At 39.6% G+C, this 14,172-nt stretch overlaps 1 protein-coding gene across 2 annotated transcripts in view; it reads left to right on the top strand.

Moving 5' to 3' along the window:
- The window catches only part of TfIIS (RNA polymerase II elongation factor), a 228,798-nt gene that overhangs the window by 40,308 nt on the left and 174,318 nt on the right, over nucleotides 1–14,172 (top strand). The window contains exon 2 of one of the 2 annotated variants that reach the window (XM_067151341.2): nucleotides 10,168–10,353. The exons of the other annotated variant lie outside the window; for it this stretch is intronic. The gene's annotated coding sequence lies outside the window, so the exon portion shown is untranslated. The remainder of the gene's footprint in view (nucleotides 1–10,167; nucleotides 10,354–14,172) is intronic. 2 annotated transcript variants of the gene reach the window in all.

Below are 14,172 nucleotides of genomic sequence, written 5' to 3'. Positions count from 1 at the left end.
CGACACCTCTTAATCTGCAGGCCTTCGGCTGAGCAGCGGTCGCTTAGTAGGCCAAGGCCCTTCAAGGGCTGTAGTGCCGTGGGGTTTGGTTTGATTTGGTTTTTGGATGCCCACTGTTGCTGAAAGTTTCCGTTGTAGAGAGAGTGAAACAAGAGATGAAATATGCAGAAGTGTGACATATTTGTCATAAGGATTTTTCTAGTATGTTAAACACTGCAAGTTGTCTTCATATGGATAAAACAAATATCCCCTGTGTGAGGGAAGTACTAGCTATGAAAACTAATGCTAACTGGCAGTCCATAGCCTTTCGCCAGTTTGTGTAATGAGTTAATTCATGGACTCCTTTAGGAAGAGAGAAGAAAAGAGTTATATAATCTTGTGTAGTGAAGGCAATCTGAGAACAATATCCCCAAGAAGGAGGTACATACGTAAGATTCCAGGCTGCTGAGGGGCAAGAACCGGAATACTTTGTGTTTTTATTTAAAACTAGCAGAAGTACCCGTTCTTTGTACGGTTTATCAGAAACTGGCTTTAGTTACTCATACTATCGGTGTGAGCGACTTCATTCGATATTTATATCACTGGTGTATTTACTTCAGTACCTAGTAATTATTTGTCATGTTAGGAATTATAGTGTTCTACTTTTCTTCATTGGGCATCTAAATATTAGTTCGTAATTGGCGTCGACCTCTAAGATCTTATGCTACCATGTTTTTCCTTCATTCCCACCTAGATATACCTGCTTCCTTCACAAAGCTGCAGGTTTAGTATAAGTATACTTCCGCTAGATAGGACCACAAATATAAATATTATTGAATGAATTTGTTTGATCCGACATTTCGTAACTATTACAAATGATCGAGGAAATACGCGATGCATAAAAGAAACTGCTATAATTATCGAGAATTATAATTCTCAGGGCTTGTCACTCATGTCGCACATCATATAATGAATCTGAGTATAAATGTTGAGAGTCTTTCAAGTCACGCGCGCACCATCCTGACAATTGTGTACAGTATAAAAGTAGGTTTCATGGTTACAATGATCGTAAAAGTGGACCAAAATATTGGCACTAATAACATCAGTGATCCTACTACTCCATGATTTGATAAACTATAGGTAACAGACTCCGCAAAATGCTGAAACCTAAGCCAGTACGTAAAAACGGAGGCCCGTCGGCAACCGCTGGTCGCTGTATTACGGATATCTCCGGGGCCATTATTTTTATACTTCACTCCCTTCCCATCCCCGCCCAAAGGAGTGCTATGAGCGTCTTACAAAACAGTTTATTTTTTCCAGATAGTAAGTCATATGTGTATCAGTTTTGGTTGGCAGCTATACCCAAACGTACATGCATAATCTAGCTGCTGTAGAATCCTGGAGCTGACGTTGCCATGGTTACGGCTTTTCGTTTCTTTATCCGATTCCTAGAGCAGGTGTAGTGTGGTTCCAAAATCTCCGTAACGGTTGGTTTTAGGGCGTTAAAACATGGTTTTGGGGCCCGAAGGGTTTACCGAGTTCTTTTCTTTGCGTCAAGGGGCTTAAAAGGAGCTTTGTTTCATCTTTGTACGACAAATTCGATTTCGCCTATATTAGCCTAGCCGGCCCCGTGGTGTAGGGGTAGCGTGCCTGCCTCTCACCCGGAGGCCCCGGGTTCGATTCCGGGCCAGGTCATGGTTTTTTACCTGGACCTGAGGGCTGGTTCGAAGTCCACTCAGCCTACGTGATTAGAATTGAGGAGCTATCTGACGGTGAGATAGCGGCCCCGGTCTAGAAAGCCAAAAATAATGGCCGAGAGGATTCGTCGTGCTGACCACACGACTCCTCGTAATCTGCAGGTCTTCGGGCTGAGCAGCGGTCGCTTGGTAGGCCAAGGCCGTTCGAGGGCTGTAGTGCCATGGGGTTTGGTTTGGTTTTCTATATTAGCCTATTATTTTAATATTTTTATATCTCCCCCGTTGCCCCCCTCGAATTGTTTTGAAAATAAAATACAGCCCATGTTACTCACTGGCAATGTAGCTTTCTATAGGTGAAGGAATTTTTAAAATTGGTTCAGTAGTTTTTGAGCCTATTCGTTACAAACAAACAAATTTTTCCTCTTTATAATATTAGTATAAATTAATTTGTAATATATAATATATATATATATATGATGCACACATTGTAGTAAGAACCGATTTCATTCCCCTCATATTTAGCACGGCCACAGAACGCTTTTCAACATATGTTTTCTATTTTGTCTAAGAGTTCAGCTTTATATGTAATCAGTAGTTCATTGTCCTGCTTTCTGAAATATGTAGAGCATACAAAACTATGTCGGGTTGATAAGAAATCAGCACGACTAATTGTTTAATGCTAAGCGCGATATCTTTCTGGAGATTTCTCTCGATTGGGGACTCTGTGAAAACTTACATCTTCTTCCTTCGATGTTTTTGAAGTCCTTGTGTTGTTGCAACCATACACAGCACACTTAGTTAATGTTTACTGTCTATACTATTATCATTAAGAGAATTTTTTTTGTATATTTGTTTGTAATGGATAAACTCAAAAACTACTGAACCGATTTTAAAAATTATTTCAGCTATAGAAAGCTACCTTACCATTGAGTAACATGGGCTGTATTTTATTTTCGAAACAGTTAGAGATCCCTACAAAAATTGAAATAATGTAACCCAAGGCATCAAAAATTTGCCTATAAAAATCATGTTCTAAGGGCCTAAAACCAACCGTTATTGAGATATTGGCATTACACCACCCTGCTATAGGAATCAGATGAAGAAAAGACCAGCCGTGACCATGGCAATGTCCGCTTAAGGATTCTACAGTAGAATACAGGTCAGCGGTTCGAAGTAGGCACGAGTGTAAATGTATTCTACACCAGTGAGAGATTCTGCTGCATATATGACTGTCTGAAAAAAAGCACTGTGGGGTGTAAGACACCGCTATGGGTTGAGGTGGGGAAGGGGTGGCATATAAAAATAATAGAATATTGTCCAGTCCATAGGTTTCGGTGTCGCGAGATGAACTGTAACACTCCGCATGTCGTTTATGTCCAAGTTCAGCCCCCAACGGCATAGGGGGTGAGAAGGGTTGAAAAATGGCTCCGATTGTGGATTTATATGCGTGCACCCCTCTGGGCGGGGCTGGAAAGGGGGTGAAGAATCAGTTGCCACAATAATGAAATCTACAAAAATTCGCTTCACACATAATTAACAGGTAATAAAATACCTAAAAGTAAACAATCAATAAATTGCCCGGGCAGCGCCGGGTAATATAACTAGTAGTTAAATATATTGAACCAACAGTTATACTGTCTGATTCTGCTGCACATTCTAATTGCACGCAGGAGGTGGCTCGCCAACAGTGACATCACTCGCTCAAGCGCTATGGCTGTTTTCCACTTATATCTCCTGAACAATATAAAATAATGCAATAGGGTTTTCAGTATGTTGATTAAAATCTTATCTTGCATCCAATGAGTTAAGAAAATCAAACTCCAAAATAATTTGTCTGGCCATTTAAGTTATCACAGATTGTTGGGAAAAAGGAACAATACCACATGATTGGAAACAGGCCATAATCCACCCCGTGCACAAGAAAGAGGATAAGACAGACAGACTCCAACAATTATAGTTGTATATCCTTACAGCCAGTAGCATACACACAATCTAGAACAACAAAACAAAACACACTATCAGTGAGTAGTACCAAGCTGGATTTCCAAAAGGTCAGTCTTGTCTAGAGCAGATGTTCAATCTTAAAACAATCTGTAGAATGAGAACATTATGTAAACTCAACACAGTTGTCTTCTTCTTGGTTCAAATGGGCCTTCTTTGGGCCACGCTTGTTCAACTGTTGGGGTTTGATCTTTGCCCAGTATTCTTGCATTTTCTGCTGGTGTAACTCCTTTCTCTCATCTGTCCAGGGGTACCTTTCTTCCGGGGTTTTTCCTGAAATCCATGGTCTCTTCTGTCTTGAATATTTGATATTCTTAGTTCTTCAGTGTCCTCAGTTTCTGTCAGCCAAGTGGTACGAATCTTCTTGTTCTGTCACAAGATGAACAGGCAATTGGTCAGTCTTTTGGGAGCTACTCTCCCTTTCCTAGCACAATCGGAGGGTCTTTCTATATATGTTCGTAGAGCTCAGAATTGTGCCATCTACGGAATAGACACAAATGGGAGGATGTACTGGAACAGAAGATATATGAAGACAGAAGGAGGTGGCGAGCGCTTGTACACCACACCCGGGAAACTGGAGTTGGGAAATGATGACGGAATTCCTCATCTTCCTTTACCAGACCTAAGTTCTCCCTGAGAATTCTCCTCTCTCTGACTTCCATATTCTCCATAAGACCTCTTCATTTCAATGAAAGATATTCTATGGCATACAGAGTTTCTGGTCGTATGACTGACGTGTAGTGCATCAGTTTCGGGTTGCATGACAGGCATTTCTTGTTGTAGGCCTAAGTGTTCTTTGTCAGTCGATAGGCCAGTTCCAACTTGTTGATGTTCTTTCTGATAAGTTGTCTCTTTCATTGATTTAAAGAAAGCTTGTGAATCTCTAGGTTGCTTGACTATCAGAATTAGGGATGGATAAAAATATTAGAAAACTGGTTGAACAAACACTCACAGTAACATCTTCAAGAGTTAAGTTTCTAAATGAACTTTCAGGCCCCTTCAGTATCAAAACTGGAGTTCAGCAAGACATTGGACTTTCACCACTTCTCTTTAATTTGGTATTAATCAAATTCATGAGGGAATGGGAAATTAGATTACATGGAAAAAAAAAAACATGGAAGGAATTCATTTGGGGAAGTAAAAGGAAGATATGAGGTGAAAGGAGTTGCCTTTGCTGATGATATAGCAGTAATTTGGGAAAACAAGTTACAAGTGCAAGTATTGATGGAAACTCTATGTGACATTAAAACTGGTCTTCATTTTCATATATAATAACTAAATGCAGTATATTAAACATAGACACAATGGAGAAAAGTACTTAACAACACAGAATGGACATATTCAAAGAGTTGATAAATTTAAATATCTGGGAGAATAGATCCAATCAAATGGACTTGATAACAAACCTGCAAAGAGAGATTTAAGAAGATGGCTGTGGCTTATAAACTCACTCAACACCGTTATATCTAATGGCTGATGTTGTTCCAGGCAAAAATCAGGCACTGCACAACTGTTATTAAATCAGAGGTATTATATGGATCAAAATGTTTAACATTGAACAAAAGAGGTGAACAAGAGGAACAAAAAAGGAAAGAAAGGAAAATACTTGGGAAAATTTTGGGACCTCAAAAGAATAAAAATATTTGGATGAAAAGAAAAACTGAATACCTGTTGCAATATAGTGAAAATTACAGATACAATTGAAAGACAAAGATTACAATGGTCAACTTCACAGAATGAACAACAGGCTAACTAAAGTTTTTGATTACATCTCCATATTAAAATACACCACCAGTTGGCTGGAAGGAATACAATGGGATCTACTGAGACAGAGGATCACAGATGATATAGATAACGGGGTGGCCTTCTAGCGACATATCAGTTCTGTGGATTTTTAGCTTTTGCAAATTCTATATTAAACTTGGATAGTGTTATCAGAGGATCAGAGGCAGGTAGAATTTATACCAAAGGCCAGCATGCCATGGATCCAGACAAAGGGAAGTTGAATTGAAATCATTGAACTTCAGGTCTTAACGAATATTTTATCCGTACATCATGAATGACTTGGGCATGTATAACTTACAGCTACTGTCCTGTTAAATGGTTTTAGTGTTATAGTGAGGGAGCTTATTAGATGTGGTATCTCAGTAGCCATCTGTGTAAACAATGTATTTCTACCTCTTAGTCCTATTTCTTAATACAGGGGTGAGATGAATTGATATATAATGTTTTTATGGCCAGGTACCCTTCCTGATACCAACCTCAGTTGGGAAACTAATGGCAATGAAATGAATGATAGCAAATGAAATTGAGTAAGTGGGTGGAAGAAATTGGCTGTGGCCTTTGAATAGGAATTGTCCCAGCATTTGTCTGGAAGTGAAAGTGGAAAACCTATGTGTGTAAATAATTTGTTAGCTAAATTGCACAGCATAAAAGAGGAATTAATATAGGGTAAATAACAATGGGTAATATTTAAAGAGGCTATCTACCTTTGACATGTGCTTCAATTTCAGTGAATGGAGCAATGCAATAATAGCTGAAGAAAGTTGAGTCTAACAGAAGTGGGCTAAACTTACTTCATCCTTTCATTAGTCACCTTCATAACAACTCTGAAGAACTTTATACAATGAATAACATTCACTCAGACAGGGAAGATTGTTTTCTGAGGAGCAGGTGTTTGCTGTTAGCAAAGAAGAGTGACAACTTACTTCAGATCAATCCATTTTAGCAATGAACTTTTTTTTTCAACATGATAATTATGTTGGTAGAGTTCTGTATGGGCAGAATGGACATAACAGTCTTATGAATTTGTGAAAATTAGTGCGGTTCCTTCAACTCAGAACAAAAGATTTCTTTACATTGACTTTCTTTATTATGATTTCCTAACCTTATTTACCATTGTTGTAAATAATTAAGAGTTGTTACAAACGTTCCTATTATAGGTCGCTTAACATTCTCTCCTTTTGAGAAATCCTGAATTTTAAAATACAGGACTTCCTCAGTCTTCTTGGAAAGTGGACCGAACTGCTGTGGAAGAGCTGATTCATCCTCAGTGTAACTGTGAAGAACTAAGTTATTTCGCTTATATAAGTGGTAAGCCACATGAGTGCTACCAATTCTGTCACTACACCGATGCCAGTTCACCACATCCCACCTCAGACCATTCATATTCTGAGAAGATGTACATTTTCAGATTCTTCAGAAATGTTTCATTTACCTCTTCCCCAAGCTTCAACAACATTTCTGATGTAACAGAAAGTTGAGTAGTGAGTGTGAAAGAAGGTTGCACCAGGTTCGAATCTTCTGGGGCATTTTCCTTCAGCTAGATAAAACATCTGCTTACTGCGATTTGTTGATGGATTCAGTACTTTTTCGTCTGTCTGTTCTCATGTTTCATTGTAATGATTTATTTTATAGCTCCAATCCTGACTTGATTTGTTATGAAGAATATAGCTCTGTATATGCCGCTTAACCATATCATAGCCTAGTATCATAGTCTTATTTCGGCTTGACCGACCTCGATAGCTGCATTCTCTTAAGTGCGGCCAGTATTCAGGAGATAGTGGGTTCGAACCCCACTGTCGGCAGCCCTGAAGATGGTTTTTCATGGTTTCCCATTTTCACATAAGGCAAATGCTGGGGCTGTACCTTAATTAAGGCCACGGCCGCTTCCTTCCCAGTCCTAACCCTTTACTGTCCCATCATCGCCATAAGACCTATCTGTGTCAGTGCGACGTAAAGCTAATAGCAAAAAATAAAAAAATAAAAAAATAATAATTCAGGTTGGGTACACTGCAATTATGGTGGTATGCATATTCTCGAAGACAAAAACATTGCTATCCAATCACAGACAAGTATGATCCTATCTTGTATCAGTTATTAAATAACAATTTTATTTAATATTTAATATTACATTTCTTCTTATGCTTGATGATGGATACACTTTCATATACTTTATTTTTCATCTTATTCTTCAATCAGCTCTTCTACTTCATAATCAGTGCACTTCACATAGCATATCTTCTCAATATCTACAATTCGTCATAAGAATAACTTTCCTCGACGTATTATTGCTTCTATTCGCACACATAATTTACATAGGAGCCATTTCTTCTCATATTTTCTTAGTCTTCATCCTGTCTAATAACGTTACTCTTCCACAACCAAGCTTAATAAAAAATACATCTTAATAATACCTCTTCAATACTTTTTGAACGGCATCTACATTAACCTTAATTATGATTTGGGGTCTGCACATATTCTCGTAACAGATTCATCTATGGCATAACATCCATTGGAAGACAGATTCATTTATACCTGGGTCACTTCCTACTCCAATATATATAGATTGGCACATAAGTTATTCGCGACAGCTTGGTGTATAAAATAAGTTAATTTTGACGATTACATTGGGCACCACAATTATATTTCACTTGCAGGTAATCTGTAGAATTATTTTCTATCAAATTATTATCTGGATTCCTCCGCCTTTTGGGATGGTTTGGTCTGCTTAGCTACTGCCTGCGAATCTCGTAGCTAGCAGCTGATTCTGATGTTGTTGTCTTTGATCTCGGTTGATCATCTTGGGCTGGATCGGGTAGTCCGTTCCCTCATCTTCTTAGTAGTATTCCATGGCATCAAGCTCGTTTATGCAAGGATAAAATGTAATTTGTATCAGACAATAAATGTGATGACTTTTTTTTTAACAACCTTCCAATTGATTAAATGTTAGCCCCTTTACAATTTGCTTGCTTTGGTCTCTGATTTTTTTAAAACAATTATTTCCTCAAATATTTCTCCAGTTTATTGAAAATGATATAGATTAATTTATTTTATGGGCTATTGTGAAGTTAATGCATAGTTAAGTTCTTTCTCTTCTTTGAGCAGGTTGATTGTATCTGCGTATAACGCTCTAGTCTTCTCCCAGTCTTAATTTGCAATTTACATTAAATTACACTTTCTCTCTTCTTATTTTTCACTGAATATAGTTCACTAGACATACTACTATTATTGATATCCTCTTGGCTCAAGTACGTATGTATGTTGGAATTGCTGATCAAGAAGTCATTCACTTTTTTTCTAGTGTTGTCTTGTTTCAATAATCCAGATCCCATTTATTTGTCTTTTACATGGCCATCACGATTCTATGTATCCTGCTATTATGTCAATCTGGACTTATGTAACATTATGAGCTAATTTATTCTGTTTAATGTTGCCGCCAGCAATCGCATTTACTCCGATCTCATTAGATTTCCACTTCAGCAATAGCATAATGGTACACTATTTTGCCCTACTGTTTGTGGGGTTTTGATCACACAGTTGCAACAATTTTCAAGCCTGTTTTCTGCAAAGAACGAATTACATCCATTATAAAAACTTCAAGTTTCTCAGTGGGCACAGTGTCTCTGCAGAAAAAGTAAGCAATGGGTTGCTTCCATTTTCTGAGGAGGCTTCTAATCCCACGAACCCGCTACGCCGGCTTAGCAGGGGGAGAGGTGATACTCCCACGTGGCGCGTCCCAGGTGGCAGATAGGGGAGTCCTAACCGACTTGCCGGCGGACTTGAGGGAAATAAAATACCTCTCGCAGACTAAACACACTACCCCTTGCGGGTGGGGGACGCACATGTAGATTACACACGCGGTATCCTCTGCCTGTCATAAGAGGTGGCTAAAAGGGGCGACCAAGGGATGCTGTTATTAGAACCATGAAACTACTATTGATTAGTACCATCACGCGGGGAACACCATGGGTCGCCTTTACTTACGAGTAGTACCACTATATTTGGTACACAATAGGTTTGTGATTAGTAGCAGCAGTGAGTGGTTCCCCTGTGGGTTTCCAGTACCCGTGATTAGTACCATTGTGAGAAACACCACGGGTCTGGGCGTTGCCTGTGAGTTGTACCGCTATATCAGCGACACCGTGGGTCTGCGTTGCCTGTGATTAGTACCCACTATGTGAGGAACACCACGGGGCCCGTGGGACCAGCACCCGTGCCTAGTACACCTAGGTGAGGAAACTCATCGGTTTGCGTTGGCTATGAGTGGCGCCATTGTGTGAGAAACACCATAAGCCTGCGTTCCCTGTACGAAGTACAATACTTGTGATTAGTACCATCTTGTGTGGAACACTGTGAGTCTTCGCTACTTTTGATTAGTACCCCAACATAACAAATACCATGGTTCTATTTTACTTGCGACATGTACCATTCTGTGGGGCCTTAGACGTGGATTTTGCACCCCTTTCAACATAAAGTATCCTCGATTCAGGATTCTGCTTTATGAGTGGTCCCTTGGTCAGTAATAAATTATATATGATCCTTTTTTGAGTTGAATCCCCAAATTTTTTTTGTTTGCTCGTTTTTGTTGTTGTTGTTTTTTGTTTTGTTTTCTTCATGTCCATCCATTCCTTCTTCATGACGATTTCTTTTTCTTTTGGTCAGTGGATGATTTTGAATTTTTTGTTGTCATTTCATTTCGTACCATTAGGGGCCAATGACTTCGATGTTAGGCCCCTTTAAACAACAAGCATCAGGCCTCTAATCTGAACAAGAAGTCCTGTCTGGCAAATCTGCCGGTGCATCCTAGATGTCCAAAGTCTTCATACTGAACAATTTGATCCAGGTCCACATGATAATAAAGTTCAGTGGATAAAGAAACATCATCATATATGAGGTAACAAGCTTTCTAAGCACTTCTCATAATTCTGACTCTTAATTAAATTGAGTATAAGTGTTTTGCTGCCGTACTACAGTTAAATGCAGGGTATTAATTTTCAAATGTCATTGTTAGAGGCACCTGTTTGTGGGGAAAATTGTTGCCTAATTTTGTCATTATTTTGATACCGTATATATTTTGCTGTTTTTATTTTATTTTGTCAATTATTTAATTTTATTTTTCCATATGTACATATGCTTTTGGTGAAAACACATATTACATATGTCAAAGTATGGATGTTTGGAAAAAGATTATCCTGCCACTTGAACAAGTATGGCATAGCCTACATATATAATTTACATATCAGTGTGAAAAAGACAGAGATGCCATGAGTTCTATATTACTGTAAGACATAGCTGTTCTCCTATCACCTTATATTACAATACACTCCCAAAATGCCCGTATGCTGATTTCAGGTAAAGAAGAATGGCAATCACATCAATATCTTCGCCTACTGTACATGAACTACGAAGGTTGGAACTTAAATAGTGGCAACTATTTATTTACAACAGATACAAAAGAGTTACATGTTAGCAACCTTTACTGTCCTTCAGTGTAGTCACCATTGTTGTGTATAACCCGTTGCCAGCAATGTGGAAGTTGTAGTATACCTTTAGCAGAGCCTGTTCTGTTGATGGTGCGAAAGGAGCCGTCTACTACCTGTCGAATCTCTGCAACAATTCTGAAGCGAATGCCATGAAGTGGTTCCTTCATCTTCAAAGTCAAATCAAAGTCACACGTCTTAGCAGCATCGTAACGCAACCATTTGTGAATTTTCGTCAAATCATGCGGAACCCATCGTGATGCGATTTTTCGCATGCCCAGGCGTTCCTTCAGGATGTGAAGCACAGTCGTACGCGCTAATCCGGTTTCTTGGGCGAGCTCACGAATTGTCTGGTTTCGATCACTGTCCAGTAACACGGCAAGAGGCTTAAACCCTAAAATATGCTGTGACCGTGTTACAAGCAAGAAAAGTGTAATGAGATATGAGTGTGAAAGTATTTGGTGGCTTTGCATTTCCCGGAGTGTTTTAGGGTGTTTTACACCATTAAAACTTAAACGAATTGTTCTTCTGGGTGCTGCACTTCATCACATCAAACAAGGGTATGGTTAAAATTCAGTATGCTGCGGATTACATGTATAAATCTTAGTATCATAAAACTGTATCTTATACATGAAAAAATGGTATACATGCGCTTGCTCAGTACATTATCAAAGGGTAACTGTTAATTATTCAGTGAGAAAAGATATACAGTACTCATAATGAAATTCATAACTTATGATGCTCATTACATTCACATTAGTATATCAATGGGTTAAGTTGGGATAGAAGACAATATACATAATTTTGTATTTTATTCTAAAATGTAACTCAAAATTGGAAGTGCTTTCAAAAGTTCTGTAGTATAAAAAAAGTGTATGTGTATATATATATATATTGTACCATTTCATTGCCCAGTTTGCATCATGAACGGCAGTTACATCGCTGACATTTGCCATGCATCGCGGTAGAATGACGAAAATGATATGATAAAAGAGTATATTACAAGGAAAATATGCCGACATAACGAATCAAATGAGCCGTGAAGTACAATTATGACGATCAGACCTAAAGAATCCATGCGGCCATGAGTAAAAAAAATTGTATTTTTATCCCAAGCTGAAAAGACATTCACTTAAAAAAAAAAAAAGGAGAAGTCAACATCGGAACGAAATATCACACAATATTCAATACAAGAAGAGAAGAGATTATAGTTGGAGAAGAGAATTGCTATTAATACAATTATGACTATATATGAAACGTAAAGAAAATTTCGCCAAATCTCAACTACGAATTGGAAATATTGGGCGTGAAAGAAGATCAAGGAAGGAAGGACAGATCACGTAGTAGAAGTCGCCAAGTCAAGCTTGAAACTGTTGATCAGAAGCCGTTATATAAAAATTAGAGATCGCCAGCTAGCAATTTTAAAGTTAACGATAAGCAGAAAACATTTCAATTACTGTATAAAATATTGTATCTTCAAAAATTATTTGCTAGGGAGATAGAGAATATACCCAAGAGTATTCAGTTCCTAATTGAAGTATGCATCTAATGCCGTCCTTCAATATGTTTATGCCGCATGTAATCATTGGAGATTCCATGGCAGAGTAAATCAAGAAAATGGGATCGCAATCTGGAGGTACCCTGATCAGCCGTACTGCACGCCCGAGGCCCAAGTCCAGAAACCAGTAATGACGTGCACTTGGAACGCGAGATGCTGGCCAAAGAAGTAGTTCCAGGATGAAATCCAACCCAGCGGGTTAGCGAAAGCAAGATAAGTGAAGTTCCATGTAGTTATTTTACGTAGTTAAATTATTAGATTTGAATGAATAATAGTGTGTGTCTAAGTTGAAATATTGTACAGCTAGGTCAATGTCGTGGTCTTCGAGATATAAACTCCATGGATAGTGTCTTTGAAAAATAATCCATATAATCATGTGGGAATACGGATCTAGGTAGTCTTTGATAACACAAATTTATACTCCATGTATAGGAATGTTTGTTTACTTGAAGAAAGCTTTGAAAATCAGTATTTTTAAACGTTGTGATGGAGATATATGTAATTCATAGTGAAAATCAACCATAATGCAATGTAGAAAGAAGTAAGACCGAGCTTGATAGCTGCAGTCGCTTAAGTGCGGCCAGTATCCAGTATTCGGGAGATAGTAGGTTCAAACCCCACTGTCGGCAGCCCTGAAAATGGTTTTCCGTGGTTTCCCATTTTCACACCAGGCAAATGCTGGGGCTGTACCTTAATTAAGGCCACGGCCGCTTCCTTCCCACTCCTAGCCCTTTCCTCTCCCATTGTCGCCATAAGACCTATCTGTGTCGGTGCGACGTAAAGCAACTAGCAATGAAAATGAAAGAAGTAAGATCGTACTCTAGGACATAGGAACATAACATAACGTTTAATCGTCACCAAACGTGAGTAACAAAGCCTGAGATTTTAATACACTGACTGACAGAGCAAATGCAACACCAAGAAGGAGTGGTCAGAACTTTATGACAATTGCAGGGTAGACTGACGTCACTGAGGTATGCTCATGATGTGAAATGCGCCGCTGTGCTGCGCACGTAGCGAACGATAAATGGGACACGGCGTTGGCGAATGGCCCACTTCGTACCGTGATTTCTCAGCCGACAGTCATTGTAGAACGTGTTGTCGTGTGCCACAGGACACGTGTATAGCTAAGAATGCCAGGCCGCCGTCAACGGAGGCATTTCCAGCAGACAGACGACTTTACGAGGGGTATGGTGATCGGGCTTAGAAGGGCAGGTTGGTCGCTTCGTCAAATCGCAGCCGATACCCATAGGGATGTGTCCACGGTGCAGCGCCTGTGGCGAAGATGGTTGGCGCAGGGACATGTGGCACGTGCGAGGGGTCCAGGCGCAGCCCGAGTGACGTCAGCACGCGAGGATCGGCGCATCCGCCGCCAAGCGGTGGCAGCCCCGCACGCCACGTCAACTGCCATTCTTCAGCATGTGCAAGACACCCTGGCTGTTCCAATATCGACCAGAACAATTTCCCGTTCCCGTCGATTGGTTGAAGGAGGCCTGCACTCCCGGCGTCCGCTCAGAAGACTACCATTGACTCCACAGCATAGACGTGCACGCCTGGCATGGTGCCGGGCTAGAGCGACTTGGATGAGGGAATGGCGGAATGTCGTGTTCTCCGATGAGTCACGCTTCTGTTCTGTCAGTGATAGTCACCGCAGACGAGTGTGGCGTCGGCGTGG

Source organism: Anabrus simplex, chromosome 7, assembly GCF_040414725.1.
Source record: "Anabrus simplex isolate iqAnaSimp1 chromosome 7, ASM4041472v1, whole genome shotgun sequence".
Classification (NCBI taxonomy): Eukaryota; Metazoa; Arthropoda; class Insecta; order Orthoptera; family Tettigoniidae; genus Anabrus; species Anabrus simplex.
This window is presented reverse-complemented; position numbering and strand designations above follow the sequence as displayed.